We start from the raw sequence: 26439 nt of genomic DNA, 5'->3' as shown, positions 1-26439 counted from the left end.
GAAAGAGACGAAGTTAAACCAGGAATGAGGCTGACTTTTTTTCTTCGCCAGGTGTACTGCATTTCAAAATGGAAAAAGGTCTTTGGAAACATTCTGCTTTCCATTTAGTTATAGAGTCATTCACATGCCTGAAGAAAAAATAGGCCTTCAGTGCCAATTTACATGCCTTCAGGTATTTAAAACTTCTGCAAGGTAATACAGTATGACACAGGACTACCAGGAGCCTCTCATCTTTCTGAAGCAGCGGTGTAAGTCCAAATGGAGTTCACTGGCAATTTTTAAATGGTGATAGAAATTGTGTGTAGGCAGCTGAATTGCTCCCTTAGGATATACACCAGCTTCAACACAAGAAGCCTCTGGCCTATAGGCACTGCTTTCTGAAGCCTTTACGGACTTGCACAGTTTAGCAAGAATAGCTTTTTAATGGTGAATACTGAGACTAGATTGACTGAAAGCATAGTGTTTCCTGTAGATCAGGTTGAAGTTGCATGCAGAGCACCAGAGACGGACATGTCCTGCTCTTAGGAGTAAGTCTGCCTTTTGTAGGTCTGTTGCCTCAACTGTAAAATGTACAAGTAGTCATTGATTCATACACAGTCTGCTTTTAAGGCATTTCACCACTGTTTTCACTCGAAGGCTGTGAATGTATTTTCCATAGTTTATATTTCACTGTCATGAAGCTTTACAGTCCACCAAATTCTGGGAGCTGCCATAACATCTAGAGTATATTATACAGTCTTTTCTGTTTTGACAATGTGAAACAAATTACTTGTGACAAATCCACATAGATGCATGATGTGCAGAATTACCACAAAGTGACCATACGTGTGTTTGTGAGTTGTTGCAGGATCATGAATGATCACTAGAAACAGATTCATCAGAATCATAAGACTGCTTACATTTAGAATAAAACTGGAGCATGTTGATGGGATGCCTGATTTATCTCTGATGAAAACCTGGTGATACTCAGAATGCTTTGTTGGCTGCTCCTTCTATTATCAGAGTAGTCTACTGTTTCTGAAATGCATCCAAAAATCTTACCATTTCTAGCAGAGATTTACAAGAATATAAATTACCATCCTATTTCGAGATAGGAAATAGCTTGTGTAGTCCAAAATAGTTGCCCACACTTCCTATTTATTGGGGGGAGGGGAGGGGCATTTTTTGTCACATGCCTGCATTGCCAGTTGTCACTGAATTCATTTCATATGTCCTTCCATTTCACCCTAAGCTTCTCCATCTGCATTAAAATCATGTTGTTGTAGTATTAGTATTAGTAGTAATATTAATAATAATAGTAACAACAACAACAACAACAGATTATTTTCCTTTATTGCAATTATTTTTTGTCAGACCCTAACACTAGACTAAGGACAACAGCAATAATATGTTTCTGTGTCAGATGTAGCACAATAGGAAGCTCCTATTCCAACATACTGCCAAGGTACAACTTCGTGGCTTTCAATGCTGCATGCAGGTGTAAGTGGAGGATTAGGCTGTTAATGCTAGAAGTAAACATAAACAGAATTAAGACAGAGACTAAGCAAGGTCAAAAAAAATAAATCTTCAAACAAGATTAGATGACTTCAAAGTTCTTCTGTGGTAAGTATGTATTAGGTCTTATCAAACATACGCATAAACTTCCCGCTTTTCCCCCCTCCCCTCTCTTCCTAGCTGCAAGTGATATGTTTTTTCTTCTGATAAGGAACTAGAAGGATTGTAGGACTAAGATAAATATTGAAACATTTTATATCTCTTGTATTTGAATGTGCCAGTCCACATTTTCTTAAGACCCCCAAGTCAGTCCCAGCTGTTAGATAAAATACTTTAATTATGGAAAGGCAGCATCACTTGCTATTCCAGCTTAACATTCATTCTAATTTTCTTCAAGTTACATAGATTTTACAAACTCCTAATTAGGGATATACAACCTGCAGAATTCTTATGGTATGATAGAATTAGCAAATGGAAAATTGCTTATCAGCCCTGATACATCTTTGTGATATATGGGGAGCTGTGCTGCAATTTGCTGTGCAGGGATATTTGTTTGACCTCTTTTCAGTGAGTGGGAAACTAAAGAGAGTAGAACAAGTGTTAGCAAGACTAATTATTAGTTATTTTGGGGTATTTCCCTGTTCATTACTGAAATACGGGGTTCTTAGAAGTGACTTTGAGTTATTCAAGACTAACTGCAGTTTGGTTGTGTAGTGGTAATGTAAGAGGTCTAGGTAGAGTGAAATCATGTTCTGCAAGTACACATTGTATAAAATTAATGCCCTACTGTATGCAAATTAAAGGGAATTAAAGTCTTTGCAGCCATATAGCCTACATAAGTAGCTTATCATCATAAAAAATAATGTATGATGCATGGATAACTCAACACTTGTCAAGTCCCCCCCTGTTCCCAGCTCTTGGATGCCTACCAAGCTGCACTGCTGAATTCGTATATCTTCACGTCTTCTGGAGTCCCATTGAAGCCTGACTGTTGCCCATGCCACTGGCTCTCCAGGATTCCTCTCGCAACATGGATCTCTCTTTTTTAGTACTTAAACAACTGAGAACATTTGTCAGCTCTTGCAACTGGGATCAGTTTTTCATAGGCTGTTCTGTTACTTAAGCACATCTTTTTCTGTAGCACCAGCCTTAAAAATGCTTCAGTTCAAATTTCATCCCTTTAGAGAATACAGCAGTTGTTGCATGGGAACCTCTTTCATGGAGCTCATGCCCATGCAAACATACCATCCAGTTCTGGAATTCACTTCCATTTTTCAACTGGGCTAAGTTTGTGTTATTGTACAGTTTGTAATGACAGTTGCTTTTGTATTATTCCAGCTACAGCAGTAATTCTGGGTCATGCGCGTTAACAGGCAGTGTGCTATGTGGTTAAGGCCCAAATGAACAATTCCACTACCGTGCAGAAATAAATAAAAATACATCTAGTTGTCTTATTATAGTCCACCAATATTACTATTCAAATAGCTCATCTGCAAAATTTATGCAAGATTAGTATTTTCCTTTCGGCCTTATTATTCTTCATACTGTATTCTAGAGTTTGTTGAGGGCATACAGGTATTGAATAGTACCTCTTTGCCTCCGTTCACCTGTGCAGTGAACCTTCTGTTTTTCGTGGTCTTGTTCACTGAACTTTGCTGGAGCAAAAAGCTGCTGTTCCCCCACTGAACCCTGACTGTTCTGTTTTGGAAAAGCTTGAAAGCAGAGGAAGTCTGCATTCTTTGTTCCTCCTTTTTGAGTACATGGCAGAAGTAGTCTTGAGCAAGTGTGGACATGAAAGATCGGTATAAGAGAAGAGCTTGAAAAAGAGATGGAGAAAATCTGAAGCTGGACAAATGATTTGGGCAAGTTGTGGTTGAGAAGCAGAGAACAAAGGAGTGGGACAAATTTGTGTAATTTTGAGGATGTGTCACTTTCTAGAGAACATAGTGATAAGAAACAGGATCCAGCTCACAGTGTAACTACTGGCTACATTGCAAGAATCTCCAGACAGAAGTAGAATCTGGAATGGAAAACAATACACTTTTTTTATTTGATCACATATTTTCAAAATTCAGAAATCACATAGAATTTTCATGTATATTACTATGACATATCAAAATATATTTTAATTATTTGTGAGAGTTTTGATAAGTTAGAAAGTCTGTTAAAAAATAGCAGTTAGACACATTGACTGAAGTAATTTCAGAATAATTTTATCTATTGTTTAGCCACAACAGTGCATCTAAAGACGAAAAATTTGTGTTTTGAAATCATTGCTAGCTAACCAGGGCCTAGCCTGAGCTGAAGCAACAAGTGAGTAGCAGAAAGAAATTTTTTTAGGTCTAATATGTATTTAATAAATGGTGATACAATAGTGTTCCAGATTATGTGGTGTCATCCCCATGCAATTTAGTTTGGGTAGGGATATTACTCAATGCATGAGAAAGTTGCTAAATAAGGAATATAAGAAAGTATATATGCAAACTACAAAATGCCTTGTAGTTGTCTCCATTGATATGCATTACATCATACTCTGTACCAGTTGCTTACACTTATGAGGACTTCCTTTCTTGTGCATTTTGTGTGCACCAACATGAAGTCAGAACAGAGTTAAAAATGCATGGTTGGAAGCAGTAGCTGGAATTGAATCTCATAACTTGGCAGATACCAAAATTAAGAACTGTATGGTACCAATTAATATTCAATGATATAAAAAAAAAAAAAAATACTCTTACCATTTTTCTTTCAAATCATTTCCAAAAGCAGGTGGTTATCTTACAGCCAAACAATTAAGGTACACCATGGTAAAAAAAATTCATTTCCATTAGGATTTGACAGAAAGCTAGCTAATGCTAGCTAGTTATCTCATTGTTAAAAAAAAGAAAATTTTTTTGACAGTGAAGACATAGCCTAAGATTATGTAGTAAGACAGATGGGGCTAGCTGCTCAAGCAAATAGAATTTGGTTCCGTATGGCTCTCGATCAGAGAAGCCATAAGCAGAATGGAGCAAAATAGCAGGAGGTAGCTGAAAAATATGAGGGACATTTGGAATAGAAAGAATTAGTATCAGTAAAAAAGCAGGTTTATATGCTAATATTAATTTTGGAAAATTTTCTGCCAGCAGATGCATCCTGCTAAAGAACTGTTTTCTTTATTGCAATAACAGATGTATATAATTGTACCCTGAGAAAATGGCATTGGCTAACATCAATCCCATATGCTTTCTGGTTTAAGGTAAAAAAAAAAAAAGGTAGTTATGCTCCAACCATTCTGCCAATGTTAGTTCATTTACAATGCCGAGCTGTTTCTTTTTAATCTAAAAGTTATAACCTGAAATGTTACCTGATTTAAATTTCAAATTCATAGGTCACTATAAACTTTTATAGAGGTGAACAGATGTTCATGTGAGCTTTACTTAGCTGTAGAGCACCTTAAAAGAAAAACATGTCAATGGAATGTCAAAATTAAATCTCCATAGGAAATGCCAGGGGGCTAAATCATTCAAAAATATTGAAGTTTGCTATTAGCCTTGCTGTTACCCTTTGTTCTTTGTCTACCTGGCTTTGCATGAACCCTGGACTACTACTGATTGCTTTAGAAATTTATTTTCACTGAGAAGGACAATTTCAATACTCAGAGAGAAAGTAGAATTGCAACATGTATGTGGCTTGACTCAAACTATGTGTTTCTCCACATCTGTGCATACAGTGTCTTGCTCAAACACAAAAAGACTTGTACCTGTTAAGATGTCACTGCTACTGTATTTGTACTAGATTAAATGTCTCATGACAGTTAGCAATGATCATAATTCAAAAAAAGAAAGAAGCAAATTATCAGTATTGTACTTTTCAAGGACAAATGCAGCTGTTCCTTAGCTTGTCAAAGGAGGAGGAAAAAATAGGCAAGTGTGAGAGGATTTATCAAAAAAAGTTAGTTGTAACTTTGTAATTTAAAACCAAAGCTATTAGCAACAAATATTTTTGTCCAAAGTCTTCCCTCAAGATTGCAGTATTCCTAAGTGACCCCATAAATGACTTAGGGCTATCAGTGGGGAATCAGATCAGAATCAGATCTTCATAATTTGGTTCATTCACTTGGCTACAGGTATTGCAAGTCTAAAAGCTACAAATAATTTCACAGTTTGAGCTGAAATAACATGATTTATTCTTTTCTCTTATGGAAACATATAGGCTCAGAATGACAGTTTTGTGTCAAAGTGATTGTGTACATTCTAGAGGGTCATAAAAGCAGTCTAATCGATATTTTTATATGCACTGAGACTGTTTTGGGGTCTCATTTAAGAGGAAAAGTCTGTCTCTGGCACCGACGTGATGATGGATTCATGACTCCCTCCCTCACACCACAACCTGCTTTAGAGGAGAGCAGGCTCAAGTCAGAAGCATTATCAGCACTGTCCTGCTTCTGCCTTCTCACATACGGCAGGAAAACAGCGTCATGAATGTAGATGGCTTTGTGAAGGAATTGAGAGGGGTTTTCCTAGGCCTAGTGGTGGGCATGCACAGTGCAAAGCTGCCTGAACGTAACACTCCACCTGGGAGGTTTCCAAGAACTAGCTTGGATTTTGTTTGGAACAAGAATATTCCAGCATATGAAGCATCTTCACAATGCTCTCCTCCTAATGGATAACATTCAAGTATTTCCCAGTGAACACTCCTCTTAAATACTGCTCAGTCCAAATCAACACGTGCATTTGGGTGGCCACAGCCAGATGAAGGTCACTGGTCAAAGGCAGCATGCCCATGTTCCAGTTTGAGTGAAAGCAGAGTTCAGGCTCTAATTTCACAGGAACTGTGATGCCAACTCTCAATGTCTTCTCTGGCTTAAAAGTATTCCCTGTATATTCTGGGTAAAAACTTGTTCTTATATTTGCATATTTTTATGTGTTTTTATAGGGTTTTGAACCTTTTTATTTTCATATCCAAAAATTTTCTTAATTTTACTGTTGGAATGAAGATAATGCTCTGCTATTCTTACTATGAGGCACTGCATCACCATGGTTTTATCCTTTAGTCCCACTGCAGCTTCATTCCTTGCATATGGCTTTTCATCCTACTTAGTCCGCATGAGAATCAAATTTCAAATGTAATCTGAGTCTGGATGTGTTAAACACAGGTACATTGCTCTTTAAACACTGTGAAGGATTGAAAGAAACAGTGGGCAAGGTTGCTAATAATGGGGCAGGACTCCAGTTACTTTGCTGGCATCTCGCTGTGATCTGAATCATCCCATGGATCTCATTTACCATCCAACCACACCCAACCTTTTTGACCCTGGGAAGAGAGGACAGTGTGGAGGTAATAACAGCCAGTGGCAGAAAGGAGGCAATGTTGGTTCTGTCAGTGACATTGGCCAGCAGTGTTACATTGTGACAGCCTGACACTTTTCATAATATGATAACTGTCAATTAGAATCATATTGCAGAGTAACTTCACAGGCAAATGAGTTAGCAAAGGCATGTTGGCAGTATCTGAAGAGACATAGCAATGGCTGTAGCACCACAGCCCATGGAAGATTCTATTCTAAATCTTCAGTTCTTGATCCCATTGTGCAGTTGCTTTTTCTATATACAGACTCAGGGAGGAAAACGAAGGCACAAAATTCAGGTATGTATATCATGATCCCTAGGTTATTAATGATCACTTCATTGTTCTACATATATAGCTCTTTTAATTACTTACTATTTCCTTCTGACCACCTGATTAATTTTCTCCTCCTTCATTAAGTCTCTCTGGTCTATCGTTGTTTTTTCTAAATAAGCAATGCTCCAAAACAATGTCTGATATACACAGTAGAGGTCAATATTTAGGAGTCTTTGGTATGTGAGCATACAATTTTTCTATTAAGATGTAGTGAGATCCTGCCTTTTGCAACGTTCCATTTAAACTTAAGCCCTGAATTCCCATTTTAGTATTTGATGACAAGAGCACAAACTCCAATCAGGCCAACAAAACAGGTCTTCCTTTAAAAGCTGGTGGATTTCCCCTGTCATGATAAAACTCTTTATTTCTGCTCCTAGCAAATATTGTACACAAGATCATATTTTCGATCAGTTGCTAAGAGTGGTTCTTGGCTTTAGGTTGATGGTTAGAAATTATCCCTCGTTTAGAAGAAATGCCTTTCACTATTCAAATAGACATTGGTTTTGATGTCATGGAATAATGGGCCACCAAAACTCCAGTTTACCTATGTATACTGTTACGGATCATTACAGTACAGTATGTTACAGGTCCTTTTTCATTAGAGCTGTAATTTGCTCTGATAAGAAAGGCTGCCATAAGCCCATGTACAGAACCAGCTTAGCTGTGTATTAACCAGTAAGCTGCAGCACAGGCTTCTTAAATATGACTGCTCTTGCCCATCTCCCCAAGGTAGCAGAGGTATCAACATGGTTGAGCACTACATCTCCCTTTTCAGCAGACTTTGTGAGGCAGAAGAATTTTAGATTATAGCCTTTGATATCCCGTTTCCTCTTCATTAAGAGTCTTACTGAAAACTTACAGTTCCCTTTTTTCATTAGGATGAAACATTCTGGGAAAAATGCACAGATGTATTTTTTATCTATAAGACAAATTTATTTAACATCATCCCCCAGGCTGTAGAGCCTGTGGGTTTTGGGGTGCCTTCTCAGGAGAGTGAAACTCTGTGTGGGAGCAGTCACCTGCACAACACACAACTCATAGCCCCAGAGGAGACAATAAGCAAGTAGGGATACCAGCCATTTCTTCAGTTTCTGGAACAGACTGCCCAGAGTGGTTGTGGTGTCTCCTCTAGAGACATTCAAACCCCACCTGCATGCGTTCCTGTGTGATTCAGTCTAGGAGATCCTGCTCTGGCAGGGGGTTTAGACTAGATGATCTTTCAAGATCTCTTCCAACTCCTAACATTCTTTGATTCTGTGATTCACTTTCCATGCTGCTGCATGGGTCATCGCTGCATTGCTCATGGTACGTCATGATCCACAACCTGGCCAAGACTTAGTTTGGCAGAGACTAAACCCCCTTGTGTTCCAACTGAACCTCAGATCAGATCGAGCCAGTGGTGGTGATGTAGTGTGCTAGGAATGAGGCTTGGTTAGGTGAGAAAAGAGGCAGGGGGACAGTTCTGTTGGTAATTATTAAGGCATATTTCCAGTACCTTACATGGTATAACTGAAAGGCCCTGAAGGACCAGTCTTGGTTACAGTAGTCTACCACATGTGTCCTTTTCCATGACTGTGTTGGAGGTGGTTCAGACAGATCAAGTCAAACAATCTGTTGAGATCACAACTGTTTCCTAGCCTGCTACCTACAGCTTGCTTACAGCAAGACATGTTCTTGTGGTTTGTCTCTGGAAACACCTTGCCCACACCTGGGTTAGCCAAAACGTTAAGCCCACTTCATCTTGGACACAGAAGTTCTTGCTTGTGCCCAGACATCACAACTGAGGATTTTTCACAATACTGCAAGGTCATCACGTCCTGCCATACCCGGCACAGCACCCCTCCATCCCCAGCACTGCAGTATGGACAAGACAAAGTCACTCTGATGCCACTCCAAAGGGATCTGCAACTAATGGTTCCTTTACACGCTTTCTTAACTGGATAACTCCTAATTAGAAGCAGATCTTGCAGACTGGTTTATGTATAGTCCTCATGTTTTTTGTTGTGAAAAGACGTTGAGAAAAGCATATATCCCCCTTTTTTACCAACACATTGCTTGTAGAACTGCAGAGCAGCTAATAACGCCTCACATTTTAGTGGGAGACTGAAACCAAATTCTCTGTTCATAAAAGACCTTAATCAACATGTCAGACGTGTCAGGAGTTGAGATTGTGTAGACTTCTTTCCCCATGTAAGGAGCAGTCCTTTCTCATGCAAATAGCCCCCAAAGCCTATTTGGTTTCCTAAATGAGTAATGCCATTCAGGACCAGCCCTGCTTCCTCTCACAGAAATCATGGCTCCTGTGCCCAGATAAAATTTACCATTTTAATGAATAAAAGGTACACTTTACAAAATATCCTCTGCCATTCTGAAAATATTTCAGCTATAAAGCAGGATGTAATTATGCATGCTCATTGACAGCTATTAATCACAGGCTTTGCCCTCTCAAAAAAAAATCCCTCCATCAAAGTGCAAAACAGTTTATACATGAGCATAGAGTTTTGAAAATTGGTTAAAGCTAGAAAAATAATCTAACTTCATCGAAACACATGGGAGTGATTATAAATCAGACATAAATTGTGAAAAAGAATCTGTGAATGTATTGAAAGGTAAATTCTGGCCATCCGCTGGGCAATAAAATGGACTGTTAGCCAGATAATGGAATCATAAAACACTGGCTGTATTTTTCTAGACATTTACAGGAAAGGAAACGTAAAACTATTTTGGTTTCTTTGACCAGATTTTCAAATTTTATATTTTAATAGCTTTTCTTTCAGTCAGTTGGCAAAAGAGCTTTAGGAAAAAAAGCTAAATTGTGCCTTTTTCCCCCCATGAAAGTTATCTCAGTGATTTAGACAGAATGACTGATGCTAGTTAGGTAAAATGTAGAATAATTAGCACAAGCTGCCTTGGTCAGGCCCACAGAGTTCACTGGGTTCGAGAGAAAAAGGGCTATTTTTAAATCAAAGGGTAGCATTCACTTTTAATCATACTGAAGACGAGTGTTTGCAGCCAACTTCAACAGCACCTGTATTTTATTCAAAACTCAGTGTATTTTGAACTAAAGCTTTGAACTGAATTTAAATTAGCAACTAAGTGATTATTCAGTTCATTTAAAATACCAACTTATTCGAACTCGAAACTCAATGATGAAAAATTACTGTATAGTTTACTAAAGCACTAACACATGAATAAACTATCTTTCAAGTCGACTCATCACTCTGCTGCAGAATTGTCAACTGTCACATCTTTGCACTACAGCCTGTACACATTGAAGCAATGCACATCAAGGTCATGTGTTTAGGGGGTACTGGACTAATTTCAGTCATTCACAACTGTAATACACTCTCTTATGGTGTCTTATGATGCTTTGCACATATCGCATCTCAAAGCTCCACGGGGGTATTTTTAGCCTGCTTATGAATTAATTGCATGCAGACACATGCACCAACTCACCTATTCAGCAAGTGGCAGCTTAGAGTGAGGATCATTTGTTTTAGTGCAATCTGTGTTAATCTGCAATGGCACTATCTGAGAAAGGGAATATAAGCAGACGCTTTGCTTGTTATCTTTTCTTTTTTTTTTTCCAAATAACAAAAAAGAATTTTAAACATCTATTTAAACATCACTAGAAAAGAGAAGATATAGTGTTTGCCCAAGGGATACAGCTAGAAGTCTGACACCATCTTTAGATAAAAAGTAAGAAGCATGCACAATTCCAGTCTGTAATAGTGAAATTTCTGATCTAACGAATTTACACCGTATGTTAGCTAAGCTTTTAACTTTTCTGCTGTTCCCCAAAACACTTCCACAAAATTTCTCAGGGATCAATTATTTCTCTATGGTTTTTGTTGTTGTTTTTCAGGCTCATACATTTTAATTGTATTTTTCAGACATTTTAAGACTAGCTTTTTATTTAATATTTTCTAAAATGTCATGTAGGGGAAAATTCAAAGTGTAGCTCACATTAATAAATTGGGAGGGAGAATTCAACTCTTTTGTAGTATCACAGCTTTAGCTTTAGGATTTCATTTTAAGGTCCAGAATCCTATCTATCAAAGGGTTATTACATTCTAGTGCTAAAAAAGGTATTAGTAATTCAGCTTATCTCATTTTTAATCATTACTGGGTTTTATAGTGAAAAACTGTGGTCCCATAGAAAAAAACATTGCTCAACATCAACAGAAAGGGACTAGACGAATTACTATATGATACGGATAGGTTTTTTTCAATATCAAGCCTTAATTCTTCACAAAAATTTTAAATTTTTATTTTCCTTATATTAGGCCATACAAAAATAATTTTAGTGCTCTAGCTCACTTTACAACCCGATGTCAGCTTTCTGAAGATTTTAACACTATGGCCATCTGACACCACGGAATCTTTTAGAACCCAATTTGAAATCCAGTGCACCTAATGGAAAGTCTTTTACTTGAGTTAGTCAAAACACAGAGCTACAGGAGGTGCAGGATGGGACCTTGGCTGATCTTGAGTGTACACAAGGCTTTTTTCCTCTGTCACTATGAAAAGCACCATTTATTCAAGCGCTCATGAATGTAAGAAAGAGCACAGTATATAGAGTGAAGAACAGTGAGACCATCAGGATGCTTGGAAGTCAGTCGTGCCTTGGATTTTCATATCACTCGGTGCTGCAAATGAACGGATCCTGACAGTCACCTCCTGCCTGCTCCTTGCCGTACTTGCTTCAGGAATTGTTCAGCCCATACATGCAGAAACAGCAGGAGGAGGAAGAAGAATAGCACAGAGCAAAATAGTTTGTGCTTTATCATTTGCACCGGAATAATAAGAAAACTTAGCTGAGCAGGGGTAGACCAGACTTTCAGCAGCCTTTGGTGAAGAAAGCTACAAAGGCGACAGGAAAACTGCTGACAAGAAAAAGTGTTCTATTCAAAGTTTAGGAAAGGTAATAAAAAGCATGGAAGACAATAGGTGAAATGCCTGCTTTGGCACTGGGAAACACAAAGGGCATTTGTTATTGATTTTGCAGACAAAAATGCCGAGGATCACATCTTGTTCACATTTATTCCAGGAAAATTCCAATTACTTTTGGAGGAATAAAACCAGTTATTTTCCAGGGAAATGTTCCATGATTCTATAAAAATTGAGGATTTCAGTAAGTATAGTTTAATTTCAGTTGGTTTTAGAATCATCCTTTAGCTTTTGCAGAGCAGATATATGATATTTTGAAGAATTTTATTTTTCCCAATTTCTATAAAATTATCAAAACCCAGCAAGAAACAATTCTATACATAAACACAAACAGGATCTAAACTTGTGTTTGGACTCAAATCAGTATTTTAAAAGGCATTTGCATGGTTTCTAAATAGACGAAGAACGAATGTACACTTCCAAAACTTTAAAGTATACCCTGGGATGAAAATTAGCCAACTCAGTTCTTGTAAGGTTCCCTCAACTCTCATTGAAATCAAAAGGGCACATGCTTAAACACTTTCCAGGAAAGAGACATTTTCTTGAATTAGTCATAATGGAAATGAATTAAATTTGCTTTGATTCCCAGTTTTCCCCTAGAGTCACACTTTTTCTATTTTCCTCCCAACTCTAGTCTGGGTGAGATTTTGTGCCTGGATTTTTTGAGCTATATGGTTTTGTAGTCAGTAAAGCCTATTTCTGCTTGGCACAACCTTCTGCTTTGCCAAATTTGTCCTAAAGAATGAAAAATAAAAAAGAGAACTGTGCCACAACAGTAGAAGTAATGCTTTCAAGAGAATATGTGCATAAGTATGCATGTAAATGACCTTGAAAGAGAACAGTTGATGATTCAAAGAATGTTTTATAACTTTTGTCTACCAGATATAAGGTGATAAATTTAGTTCATTAACAAAAATACAGCATCCTTAGAATTAATGATACAGGAACAGTACTGCCACCTTGCTGGAGGAAAAAAATAATGTGATTTTTTTTTCTCCACATTGTTTGGATAGTTTGGGATTGTCAGAACTAAGTATGGTAATAACCTGGTAATTAACAGTAATTTCTTTTATCATTGTGGAAATGGCATTACAGAAGCAGCACTGACCTATAATTTTTTTCATGAGTTCTGCAGTTATTGTCATTATATTTCTAATTACCCTTGCAGTTGCCCAAACTATTTCAGAGAGGTACTGAGATTATGCCAAAGCACCCTGGATCACCTTGTTTTCTTGATCAACTGATTAAAAGGTCAAAGCCATCACAAAAAAAAAAAGAACCACCATGTGACAAGCATGGTGCATTGAAGAGGTAATTAGAACTATCATCTGCCACTTGATAACTTTTGGGAATGTAAATATATGTAAATAGGAAGAATTTAAAAAAAAAAAGGTTGCTATTTCTTTAGAATGTTCATCAGTAATTAAAACTGTAACTAAAAAAATCTAACAAAAAGTAAAGGTGTTCAACAAAATGCAAAGCAACTACATTAATGGTTTGACCTGTCTGTTAATTGCTGTTGCCATCAGTGTTTTATGTGCATCCTCTATAGAGCAGAGAAGTCTTAGAGGTTCAGGGAGTAGCTGGTGGCAGTTTTAGTTTGATTCTGGGTTTCTCATTCCTTTTCTTTTATCCCTGTGTAGTATGTAAATTCCTATTCACATAGATGTTTACAGAGTGGTGACTCAGGAGCATCTCTGCTGGAGCAGCCATGGGAAGTTGGGACTGAAGGTGGGTGACAGGGCTCTGCTGGCGCCTTCCCACTGAAGGCGCAGAGGGGCAGGCATTTCAGAAGTTGAAGGACCACACAACCCTCCCTAGTCCCTTGGGAACTGTGGGGAGTAGATGAAAGTTAATGTTTCCCTAAATCCAGAAAAAAAAGAAAACTGTGAGGTTGGCTAAACCTGCCTTCCCTGCTCCCCTACCCATTTTCTGTGGCAATGACAATTAAACAATGACAGGTCTGATTGTAGTAATAACTAAAGAATGAATAAGCAGTTTCTGTTGAGGGGGGTTCCCAGAAGGACTCTCAAGGCCACATGGCTGTTGTCTCCTAGACAGCCTACCCTTTTGAAACTTTTTTCAGTGTTTGGATTAAGATGACCTTCATAGGCCTTTTTTAATACTTTAGAAAATAGGCAATCAAATACTAAGTGTTTGTATTCTTCTCAAAAAAGGACCTTCCTGCCAATCATTTGGAGAGGAAGCACTGCCTAAAAAGATGTTGAGGGGAACATCAGAACACATCATGTAGAGTCCTATTAGCTAATTTGCAGAAGTGGAATTAAATACTTGATACAGATGTTTATGGATGAACATGTACCAAGAGAAAATAGTAACGAGAACAAAATTGATACACAAACCAAAGGTCTGAGTCATACTTCTTTTGGTTTTAGAAGGTTTCATTTTCATCGCTTTGTCAGTTCCTTGCCTCTGCACTTTTCCACCCCAGTTCTTTCCTTCTTCTCATTGACTTCCTCCATTCCCTCCTCCTCTTTCTTTGCTTTTTCACCTGGAAAGCCATATGATGCTCAGTACTTGCCTGTGAATACCAGGGTAGGACCTCAAGCTGTCTCCAGCCCTGCAGCCTGAAAAGTTCCGATTTAAGAATCCTCAGCAGGTAGCTTTGGAGATCACATGGCTCCAAGGGACACTCCCAGTACCAGTGCCAGTGCATATGAACATTTAATAAGGTGTGTATGTCATAGAAATGTGCCTCCTCAGAGGCTGCGATGGCCACCTTAAACAACAGGAATTGTTAAAAAACCTGTAACATATGCCTAATTTCATAGACATTGCTTCCCAAGGCAGCTTCATTTTATGACATGCAGGCCTGTAGTGTTTGTATTTGGACTCTTCAGACTTTTTAGGATATAGGCCATCTTTTAATACAAGTTTTCTTTTCAACATGTCACATCCCCTATATGACCACATAGATCAGACATTACATTTCGAAACTGCAAAATGTTTTTAAGAGCTGTTTTTTAAAAAAGATAAAAATACTGGTTTTATATATACTTGTAAAAACCTGCTGGATTCCATTAGAGGGGAAAAAGGCAGAAGCACGTTATCCCCCAGTTCTCTACAAGCCCTGGACACTGCTCTGTAAGCCATGTGGAGCATCTCTGGCTTAATTTTATCAATGCAAGTTGGCATTCTAGCAGAAATTCCTTGGAAGAAAGAAAAGATGAAGCAGTTTAGTCTCAGTTCTTATATACAATGATGAAGCTTTACATTGCCCCCTGTCTCTAAAGTCACTGCTGTGAGCCAGGAGAGGAGTTATCCATAAGTGGGAGGTATTCACCAGGGAGCTCTAAATCACCCAAGTAGTAGCTTCTACTTTCTGTGTCCTGAGCCATTTCTGGAAAAAATCTGTTCCTGGCAATCTTGGAATGTTGTATGAGTGCAGCAAGCCTGACTGCTGATGTCACAGAATCACATAAAAGTTGGGGCTGGAAGGGAAGTTCTTCTAGTCCAGACCCCCTGATAAAGCAGGATCACATGGAGCAGGTTGCACAAGATCACATCTAGATGCCAAAGAAGGAGACTCCACCACCTCACTGGGCAGTCTGTTCCTGTGCTCTCTCATTCTCAAAATGCAGAAATTTTCCTTTTGTTCAGATGGAAGTTCCCATGTTCCAGTTTGTGCCCATTGGCCCTTGTCCTGCCACTGGGAACCACAGAGAAGAGGCTGGCCTCATCATCCTGACACCCACCCTTTAGGTATTTATAAGCATTGATGAGATCTCCTGTCAGTCTTCTCCAGGCTAAAGAGCAACAGCTTTCACAGCCTTTCCTCGTACAAGAAATGTTCCAGTCCTTTACTCATCTCTGTAGCCCTCCACTGGACTCTCTCTAGTAGTTCCCTGTCTTTTTTGAACTGGGGAGCCCAGAACTTGACACAGCATTCCAGATGTGGCCTCACCAGCGCAGAGTAGAAGGGGTGGATTACTTCCTTCATCCTGCTGGCCAGTCTTCTGAATGCATCCCAAGATACCGCTGGCCTTCTTGGCCAATTCTGGCTCATGAAGAGCTTGTTGTCCACTAGCAATTCCAGGTTCTTCTCTGCAGTTCTGCTTCCCAGCAGATCAGCCCCTAACTTGTACTGGTACCCGGGGTTATTCCTCCTAGGTGCAGGACCCTGTTCTTGCCCTTGTTGAACTTCATTAGGTTCCTCTGTACCCAACACTGTCCAGGTCTCACTGAAGGCAACACAGCCTTGTGGGGTAAAGTGTAATACAGTGCAGTAGAACTGCCATTACACTTTCCTAATTCATACTAGTATCCTAGCAATCCCTGGATCAGGACGTCACAGCACTAACTGGACCATGAGTCCTTTTTCCTTTGAGTGACTCTTCTCATTTCATGAGCAGACTACTTTGGATGTGTGCTTTGTCTCTTCACAGTCTGACTCTTGCATTTACTTTTCCTCATAGTAGTTTAAATATTTTAAATTGTTATAGTTAACAGCTATGAGAAAAATGTTACAGAGTTTCTGTCACTCTATATGGAGAATTTATGTAGCCTATGATTTGTTGAGGTTTTCTTTTTAATATAGTAAATATTTTACCGCTTAATCACTCATGCGTGATGTGAGAACATATAAGGGTCACTCTCTAAGAATGCAAATACACATTTCTATGAGTAACAAATTAGTTTAGGGAGCTGAAGTGGAGTTCTTGTTGAACTTCACACACAGGGTTTACCTGAGTTCTTCTATCTATGACACCTTTCCTCTCATAGATTTTTCGTACTTCCCTTTCCACCAAGTCACGGGGTTTACCCTTAATTCCACTTTGTGGAATTGAAAACATGAATGTGGGAAAAAATTCTGTTTGTTGGACAAGGTGATAATGAACCTCAATATTGCAGTAACCCATTGAGTGTATTGATTGCTACTACTGCTCATTCACTGTAGAATGTCACACAATAGCTATTTCAGTTATCACAACTCCTAGTCTGATTATATGGTCTTTGATTTTTCAAATACAATGGAATTCTTGTGGCAGTTTTTATTTGCTTCAGTATTTAAATTCTGCATTTTGTAATCAAAGGGCACTTTCTATTGGTTTATGTAAGTAGTTCTTATTCCTGAAAACAATCTTCATTTGTAGAAATACAGATTTCGTATGAAGTTTCTGATGTCAGGGACCTTGTAAGAATTTTGCTCAGTTTAGACAATAGATTTCAGAGAAGCCTGATCAAATAGTTAAAATGTTAGATGGGGAACCCATATTTGTTGTCTGTAAATGTAGCATGTATGTGCTCCGGTTTCATGACCAGCAGTAAAAAAGTCAAAGAACATAATTTCTGCATGCCTCGTAAGAGTGTTGAAGGGCACACTCATACAGAAGCTCAAACTGGTAATCAAAAAATCAACCTGACCTTGTGTTTTGTCCAGTGTGGGTTCAAAGTTGGGGAACAAAAATGCTGAACCTACAATGCACTGAAATGAGTTTCAAGTTCATCAAAAACTAATCCAAGGTTTCCCAAAAATTGAACATGTGTTTGCTTGAAATATGGTGAATCTTTCAGGAATCAGAATGTAGAAGAGGAGGTGAGGGTGAATCACAAGTTTAAAACCTCCTAATTTGTTAATCATGAAAACAAACAACGAAAATCATAAGCAAAGTGGAAAGCTGTCCTTTAAATACTAGGTCACTATGTATGCTACTTCTGCATACGCCTTTGAGTCTCATGTACTAAAGAACAGAAGTAACTGGTTAATCTAAGAAATCTTCAGTTTTCTTATAATCATTTGGATTGGACTCACCCCAACTATGCGTTCATGTATGCATTTCACTAACACTGCCTAGAATATAATTGTAAATTATGTATTGCAATAAAACACTAGCTGGAGAGAAATCCTTGCCTAATTCAAATCCCAATTGACCCAAGCAGGGCTATGGTTCAGCTTTAGTTCTTTCATGTCTCTCTTCATTCTTGGATGTCAAAATGCATCAGAAAAAAACCACAAGACATGCTCTCAACACTTCTGGGTGAAATGACTCATTATACATTATGTAGAAAGACATCCATTTACTTGCATACAAGTCTATACACTTACATTAACATCATAAATGGCTGAATTTCTCCAGCTTAGTGAACAGAAGGCAAAGAGTTAAACTCTTTTTATCCTTAGCCAAAACATCTGCAGCTGCTACCTGAAATCTCACATTTGTGTTTATTAGTTATTGGGAGAACCTTTCAGAATATGGGCTCATGTAATTGATTCCAGGTGCCTGATTCCCTGGAGGGCAGGTAAAATAAGGCAAGTGGCAGGCAGAAGGAAAACACTATGAATTTCTTCCATATAAACTTTAAGCCATCAAAGATATTTTGCTTGTAGTTAAGCTTTATGTTGTCAGAAGGTCACTGATTTGGGGGGTTACCTGGTCAAAGGGAATTCTCATTTTTTTGCTAGATAGATGGTTCTAGATCACATATAAGGTCTTTATGTGCCGCAAAGTAGCACCTAGTTAACACCTAGAAAGGCCTAGGTTTGATTACAAAAGGTTGGGCATCAGAGGACTTACTGCAGGAAATCAGGGCTGGTTAGAATTTTCTCCATTCTAAATGTTAACAGGAGTATAAGGATTGTTTTTGTTGAGGCAGTATTCCCTTCATGTGGATTGCAGAAGTGAAGTAGTAGGTAATTTTAAAAAACCCATACACTTTTAGTTGGCTCTTGGTAGTGTTCCAGCAGCACACATTCCTAATCCCTGATAAAGACTAGGCAACAAGAATCATAACAAGAGAGCTCGTTTCATCAGAATGCATTGATTTTTAGAGACTTTACCTGACTTAATAATGTGCAACAAGAAGCTGAAACTAGAATTTCACCTAAAGTTAACCAGAAGTTGGAGGATGTGGTTGAAAGGAGTTGGAATGGGGATGATGTCAACAGAAGCAGCAAGATCTAAGTTTTATACAGTCTTCCGTGAGGATTTTCTGAATACTTTTTACCCGTTCTGAACTTTCATTAAAAGACTAGGCACTGTATGTTTATAAGCAGTTTGGTTTTTTAATGAAAAGAAAGAAAGAAGTGAAATTGTCTGATAAATTCTTACTCTCCTTTGCCTAAATCCAGGATCACTCACACTTCACTGCAAGGTGTTTCGAACCTTGAGAAAATCTAGAGCTGTTTCCAAGAAGTCTTGATGTAATATCCAGTTCCTAACCAACAAGGGCAAGCCCTCTGGATTTGCAAGTATTTGTGAATATTCCTGTGCTCTCACTTTTCCTGGGAATTATCAGATTCTCACCCATCCTGTGAATTTCAAGGATAGAGAATTCCACTTATACTAAAATCAGGCTCAGGAAGCCAATTCACTATAGGGATCTGAGCCTAAGTTGAAGACGTTCAATGTGTAAACACGCAACTTCAGATTTATAATGTTCTTAAAACTGTGTGCTTTGTGCTAGATGGATAGGCTCTGATGCCTATCAATCCTAGAGAAAATAGGCATCGTTAGAGAAACAGAAATATAGCCTCGGTTCAGTCAGAGGCATCCTCAAGAATTTACATGTTTGCAATGCCAGAGATTTATTTGGCTCAACAGAGACTCAGGCGTCAATTTCAAATATGAAAAAAAGATTTCTCCAGCTGTTGCCACATCTGTTATCAGGACCTGCTGCCATGCAAGTGAATGCATTTAGTCAATTGTTACATGAAGCAACCTTTGGCTTTCTGTGCCTACAGGAAAGAGCAATTCATTGGAGGCTGCAAGATACTAATCTTTAGATGCAGAATGTTAAATTTGGAATTAAAACTTAACAGAAGATAGCACACTAGGATATAAAAATCAGACTGGGTAAAAAAGTACTGCACTACTAAAATAATGTGCAAGTGAATGTGTCTAGAAACTAAAACACGGTATTAGGAAAATTTATGTAAAGTCACTTTGAGAAATGGAATGACAGATCTTCAGCCGAGAACAAAAAGACTCATATGTGTAAATTGGCACGTGTCACTGATTTTAATTTACACCTGTTTACTCTAGCTGGCCAAGAATTCTCAAAAGTTTTTTGTACAGTATTTTAATCTTTCTTGACATACATACCATTCTCACAAATTCTGTCTTGGAATTAATATGTGAATTAAGAAGTAAAGAAATTCTCTGAAAATATGAATAACAATACATGCCTATGAAGATAAAAAGTTCACCTCAAAACTGTAACAATTTATTAGAGATAATTAAAAATACTTTTTTAATAATTAAGATTTTTTAAAAGACTTGTTAGTTTACAGTTTTGTAAAAATCTTGTAGAGAGGAGCAGAGAAACACAATGTACAGTAAACCTTCTATACAAGTCTGTAAAGACTGGGTAACTCTTGCCTGTGGTTGTTACAGTCTTTCAAACTGCTCAATCAGTAAAGAATATTAATGCAAACAGCCATCTTCGATGATTTTCTTTTCAGAAGTTTTTTAGTCATGAATTTGCCTTTTGGCATCATGCTCACTGTATGTTAAGTGCACTAGCCTAACAAACTTAGTGTCACAGCCATCATAAAAAGTCATCAAGCATTCCAAGCTGAACAAATTGGTTTACACCTGCCAAATACTGTGCAATTGTTATTTTGCTATATTGTGCATTAAAGCAAAATCCATCAACAGAATAGTTTGAGAGGAAATAAAAAGTCTTATCTTCTAGGGAGGCCTAAAAGACCAGCTACAGTGGTGGTGAAATTTCTGTGCCATGATTTAATTTAAAAAGAACATTGTCTTATCCTTTCACTTCTAGATTTTAAGTCAGATAGTCTTCTCAAGAGACCGAGGTAGTAGTCCAGATAATAAAACAGCTATTACAAGTTTTCTTCCCATGCAGCTATTTCTGGACCTTAGTACTTCATCTGGAGACCAAGGGCCTCCCTGTGGTGTGCACCATCCAATAAACCAATAAACTGATAGTCTTATTTCCAAGAAGATGGCTGCTATCTGTGAAGAACAGGAAGGATAGGAGAGCAAAGAAACCTTATCAAAATGTTTACATTCAACAGACTTTTCCCTTTCCTCTTTCCTGAGCTGTCTGTTTTTCACTGAGGTACTGCTTTCTACCCTACTTTTACTGACTTCCCTGCTAAAGTCCCAAATTCTAATCAGCAACTTTCCTTTTGAAAAGGAAAGTGTAAGGCCATTTCCAATGGAGACTGTAAATCCATCTTTGCTGCAGAATTGATGCAACATGCTTCTACCTTTCAGAAGCACTTCCTGCTCTATTTTAGACTTCTCAATATGGCAAACAAAAAGTGACGGGTTTTCTTAAACCTGTATAAGTATGCGCAACATACATCCATATGCGTAACTGGATGCTTCTTTATTGTGTGTGCAATGTGAACTTAAACTACTTAATGAACTTGAACTACTTAATTTAATGTTTGGTAGCTGTTTGTCTTCATGCATATAGAGAAGCTTTGATGTATGATTACAGCAGAAGCAGTAGTTCTCCCAGTAAAAATCCCATGCCTTTTCTGTAAAATGAGAAGTCTTACTGTTCAGAAGGTGAAGAGTTTGTTTCACTACTTATTATCGTGCTGGTGTTTCAAATGGGAGTCTGCATCCAGAAAATGGGAGGTCACATATACCTACAAATTACATGTTCTCCTGCTACACAAAAAAAATCTAGATCAATTCATAAAAGTTCCTACTGCACAGTGAGATCTATGGAGCATCAGTTATGGTGTAGTTCTGCATGGCTGGGTTCTGCTGGAGAAAGGGGGCTGCAGGGGTGGCTTCTGCAAGAAGCAGGTAGAAGCTCTCTGCAGGCCCGAAGGAGTGAACACCAGCTGGCTCAAGGTCGGAGTCATTGCTGACCAAGGCCAAGCCCATCAGCGATAGTCACAGAGCCTCAGGGAATCACATTTAGGAGAAAAAAACCACAAGCAGCTGCGTTTTGCCACCAGAGAAGGGAGTGAGAAGATGTGAGGAGCTGTGCAGACACTAAGGCCAGGGAAGGGGAGGGAAGGAGGCACCCCAGGTGCCCCAGAGAAAGATACACCTGCAGCTCGTGGGGAAACCCATGGTGGAGCGGGTGTCTCGCCACAGCCCATGGAAAAGGGCAAAACCCCACCTACAGCCTGTAGAGAGGTCCCAGGATGGAGCAGGTGAAGACATACAGGAGATGTTGTGACTTGTGTTGGAGCAAGCCCCTGCCAGCACTTGCAGCCCATGGAGAGAGACAGAGACACGGAGATGAGCAAAAGAGAGATCTGCACCAGAGCAGGTTTGCTGAGGGTGCAGGAGGCCTGTGACTCCATGGAGGAACACACTGGAGCAGTCTGGGCCTGAGAGACTGCACCCAATAGATCTGACCCATGCTGGTGCAGCTGGTGATGAGATTAAGCCCTGTGGGAAAGGATTCACATTGGAGAAGTTCATGAAGGACTGTCTCCCATGGGAGGGACCCCACACTGGAGCGGCAGAGTGTGAGGAATGCTGCCCTATCCCCTAAGACAGAAAACATGTTGTGAGGATGTCCTGGTTTTGGTCAGGATGGAGTTAACTTCATTTGTAGCAGCGGATGTGTTTGAGAGTTAAAATGAAAGCAGTGCTGATAACACCCTGATGGTTTTAGTTGCTGTCAGAGGGTCAAGGACTTTCTCAGCTCTTCATATTTCTCTATTCATGAGAAAGGAGGGGCGAAGCCAGGACAGGTGACCCAAACTGGCCAAAGAGAGTATTCCATGCCAATTACGTCCTGCCCAGGATATCGGGGGCTGACGGGAGGAAGGCCGAGGGCGGCTCCGGGACGTGCGGTTCTTGGGGGACGGTCGGGTTCCGGGACGGCTCTGGGTGGCACGGCCTGAGCTGTGGGTTCAGTGAGAAACTGCATTGTGTATCAACAGCTTCATATATTTTTGCTCTGAAGTCCTGTCAGCATTGTTATATTTTATCTTTCTGTTATCTTAGTAAACTATCCTTATCCCAACCCACGGGCCTTTTAGTTTCTTGGTTTTGCAGTTATTTGCCCCTTCCTTTTCCCTTCCCTTGCCTCTCACCCCTCCCCTTCCCTCTTTCCCTGCCCTTTTCCTTTAAGGAGCAAGCAGCTGCGTGGATCTTGGCTCTCAGCTGGGGTAAAACCACAACAGAGGAACTGACTGAAAGCCCCATTCCTCCCATCCCTGCCCCTCTTCGTGTTACAATGTGGGGGGGAAGAAGGGAGCAAAATCATGAATAAAGGGAAGTCTGCTAAGAAGGGAGAGGTGGGGAGAGCTGCTTTAAGACCTGGTCGCACTTCTCATGATCCGACTCTGGTGTCACTGGGTGTGTGGTGTAATGCAATAAATTAGAGAGTTTCTTTCCTTTATTCTGTGTTGAGTCTGTTTTGCCCATGATGCTGATTGCAGAATGATTTCTCCCTGTCCTTGGGTCAACTCCTAAGCCTCTCAATATGTATTTTCTCCCTTGTCCAGCTGAAAAGAGGAGTGATAGGGTGACTTTGGTGGGTATCTGGCCTCCAGGCAGGTCAAACCACCACAGTTGGGCTTTTGGGTACCATGGTCACACAAGGTGAAAGAGATAATAATGTAAATTTCGCTTTCCTTTGTAATAAAAATCATAGAATCATAGAATTGTAGGGGTTGGAAGGGACCTTGAGAGATCATCAGGTCCAACGTGCTTCTTTTACCACACATAAGCTTGCCCACAGCTATCAGTGGAGTTAAAAAAAATAAAAATTGAATGAGTATTAGATTTTGTTCAGAGATCTGTTGTCCTGGGTTGTTTCAAACTGTTGCAGCGAAACTGCAAAGTACACGCTGTGTTGCTATAGCAGTGTTCAGTTGTATTTCAAAAACATCAAAGGCAACATGTCTTGTATTTCTCCTTTAGACCTGGAAATTGAAATAATAACAATGAGATGTGTTTCTTTTAACTTTTTGCATGGCTGGGCTCACTTATGGAAGCTTGGTCTTGATGAATAGGTTAAGCACAGTTGAAAATTAGCCTTTCCTCCCCAAGAGCTTATTTGATTCAAGACATTTCTCAGGTTTTTAAAGGTAAACTGATTTTCTTCAGCTCTTGAGCAATCACAGGTACTTATGAATAGTCAGTGCAAACATAAAAATTTGCTATTTCGCTTTGCTCATTTGCTTTTCTCTCTGGAATCTTGGCAAAATGTGCCAGTCTAGTTTTCTCTAACAACAGCCCCAAAAGTACTCTTACTTATTATGCCAAATTCTCCATGGTGGGTATATCTTTATAAGAAAGAAACACAGCATAATAATTCTATTTTTAAAGAGAACAGATTTTTGCAGTGTTATAAACAACACAATATCACAAGCTCCGTGCTTCATTGTGTTAATTATCTGAACATTTCTAAAACAAATTCTAATTCTTACGTAAAATGTGCATGTCCCTGTGTCTTCTTAACCTGTGTTTATTGTCCTTTCTTCTTGTGGTGTTGACTGCTACTAAAGGCCTTTGTCTAGAACTTCAGAACTCCAGTCAGCCAAGGAGTCCCACCATGATGAAGCTGTCTATGAACCACAGACTAAATATTTCACATTTATAGTACATTTATCTTTCACTCACCAATCCCCAAAGTATCCCTTTATATGTGTGATCTAAGAGCTCCTGTAAAGTAGTATCTGTGTGTAGAGGAAAATAATACCCCTAGGAACCCAGTGAAAACAGTACCATTCATAGGTAGTGCCTGCCTTCTGCATTTGTGGTGCAAGGGTTTGCTGTACGTTTTCATCAAACTTGGAGGTGCACGTAGGAAAAGGAAGAAAAAGCTGAGTCTTTGAGCTCTATCCAAGATCAGGATTTCTTCTGAAATGGTTTGTTTTTGCATGTTATTGCCAGACACAGACCCAGGAGTTGCATGGAAAGTGCCGTGCTTAATCCATTGATATTCTCTGTCAAGGAGCAAGAGTACAACCCAAGAAATTTAGGAGCTGGTCTGGAGTAACAGGACTTCGTTGTACCCTAAGACTCATGTGCATCTTGTAATAAGTGGTTCTAGAGATGCAAACCAACTATTTCTAATACAAATAAGAATGGGGATCCTCTCTGTGTCACTCATGGGTCAATTGTAGCGGCCACTTTCTCTGTGGCTCTTGTGTTCAGAGGAAATTTTCTTCTTGGGGTCATCAGTCAACATGGGTTTACAAAGGCAGATCCCGACAAACAAACTCCATTGCCTTCTGTGACAAGGTGACCCCCTTAGTGGATGAAGGACAGACTGTGGATATAGTGTACCTTGACTGCAGCTGGACTCAAGCTGGGTCCAGTTCTGTTCGGTATTTATATCAATGACCTGGATGAAGGGATTGAATGTTCCCTCAATAAATTTGCAGACGAGACTAAGCTGGGAGGAAGTGTCGGTCTACCTGATGGTAGGGAGGCTCTTCAGAGGGATTTGGACAAGCTGGATTGATGGGCTGAGACCAGCAGGATGAGGTTCAACATGGCTAAGTGCAGAGTCCTGCACTTGGGACATAACAACCCCATGCAGTGCTACAAGATGGGAAAGTGTGGCTAGATATATGTCTGGCAGAGAAGGACCTGGGGGTGTTGGTTGACTGCCATCTGAATATGAGCCAGCAGTGTGCCCAGGTGGCCAGGAAGGCCAATGGCATCCTGGCTTGTATCAGAAATAGCATGGCCAGCAGATCCAGGGAAGCTCCTGTACTCAGCATTGGTGAGGCCCCATCTCGAGTACTATGTCCAGTTCTTGGCCCTTCACTACAAGAAGGACATTGAGGTCCTGGAGTGTGTCCAGGGAAGGGCAACCAGGCTGGTGAAGGGGCTGGAGAGCAAACCTTATGAGGAGCAGCTGAGGGAACTGGGATTGTTTAGCATGCAAAAGAGGAGACTGAGGGGAGACCTTGTCACTGCCTACAATTACCTGAAAGGAGGTTGTAGAGAGATGGGTGTTGCACACTTCACTCAATTGACAGGTGATAGGACAAGGGGGAATGGGCTCAAGCTGCACCAGCGCAGGTTCAGATTAGACATTAGGAAAAAAAATCTTCACCAAAAGGTTTATTAGGCATTGGAACAGGCTGCCCAGGGAGGAGTTTGAGTCACTAACCCTGGATGTATTTAAGAAATGGGTATATGAGGTGCCCAGGGATATGGTTTAGCAGAGGACAGGTATGGTTGGACTCAATGATCTCAAAGGTCTTTTCCAACCTCGTAATTCTGTGATTCTGTGATTTTATTCTTAAGCAGAATCCATCCCTGTATTTACAACATAAATACCCAATAGAGACAGATACATTTTGATTGCAAACAGCTGTTGCTATCTGATCAGGGGATGTATCACAAATATCTTAGCAAATGTTTCTCCTCCTCCTCTTCATCCCCTAAGACTGTGACAAAGTTGATG

Source organism: Gallinula chloropus (genome assembly GCF_964237585.1).
Source record: "Gallinula chloropus genome assembly, chromosome: Z".
NCBI lineage: Eukaryota > Metazoa > Chordata > Aves > Gruiformes > Rallidae > Gallinula > Gallinula chloropus.
This window is presented reverse-complemented; position numbering follows the sequence as displayed.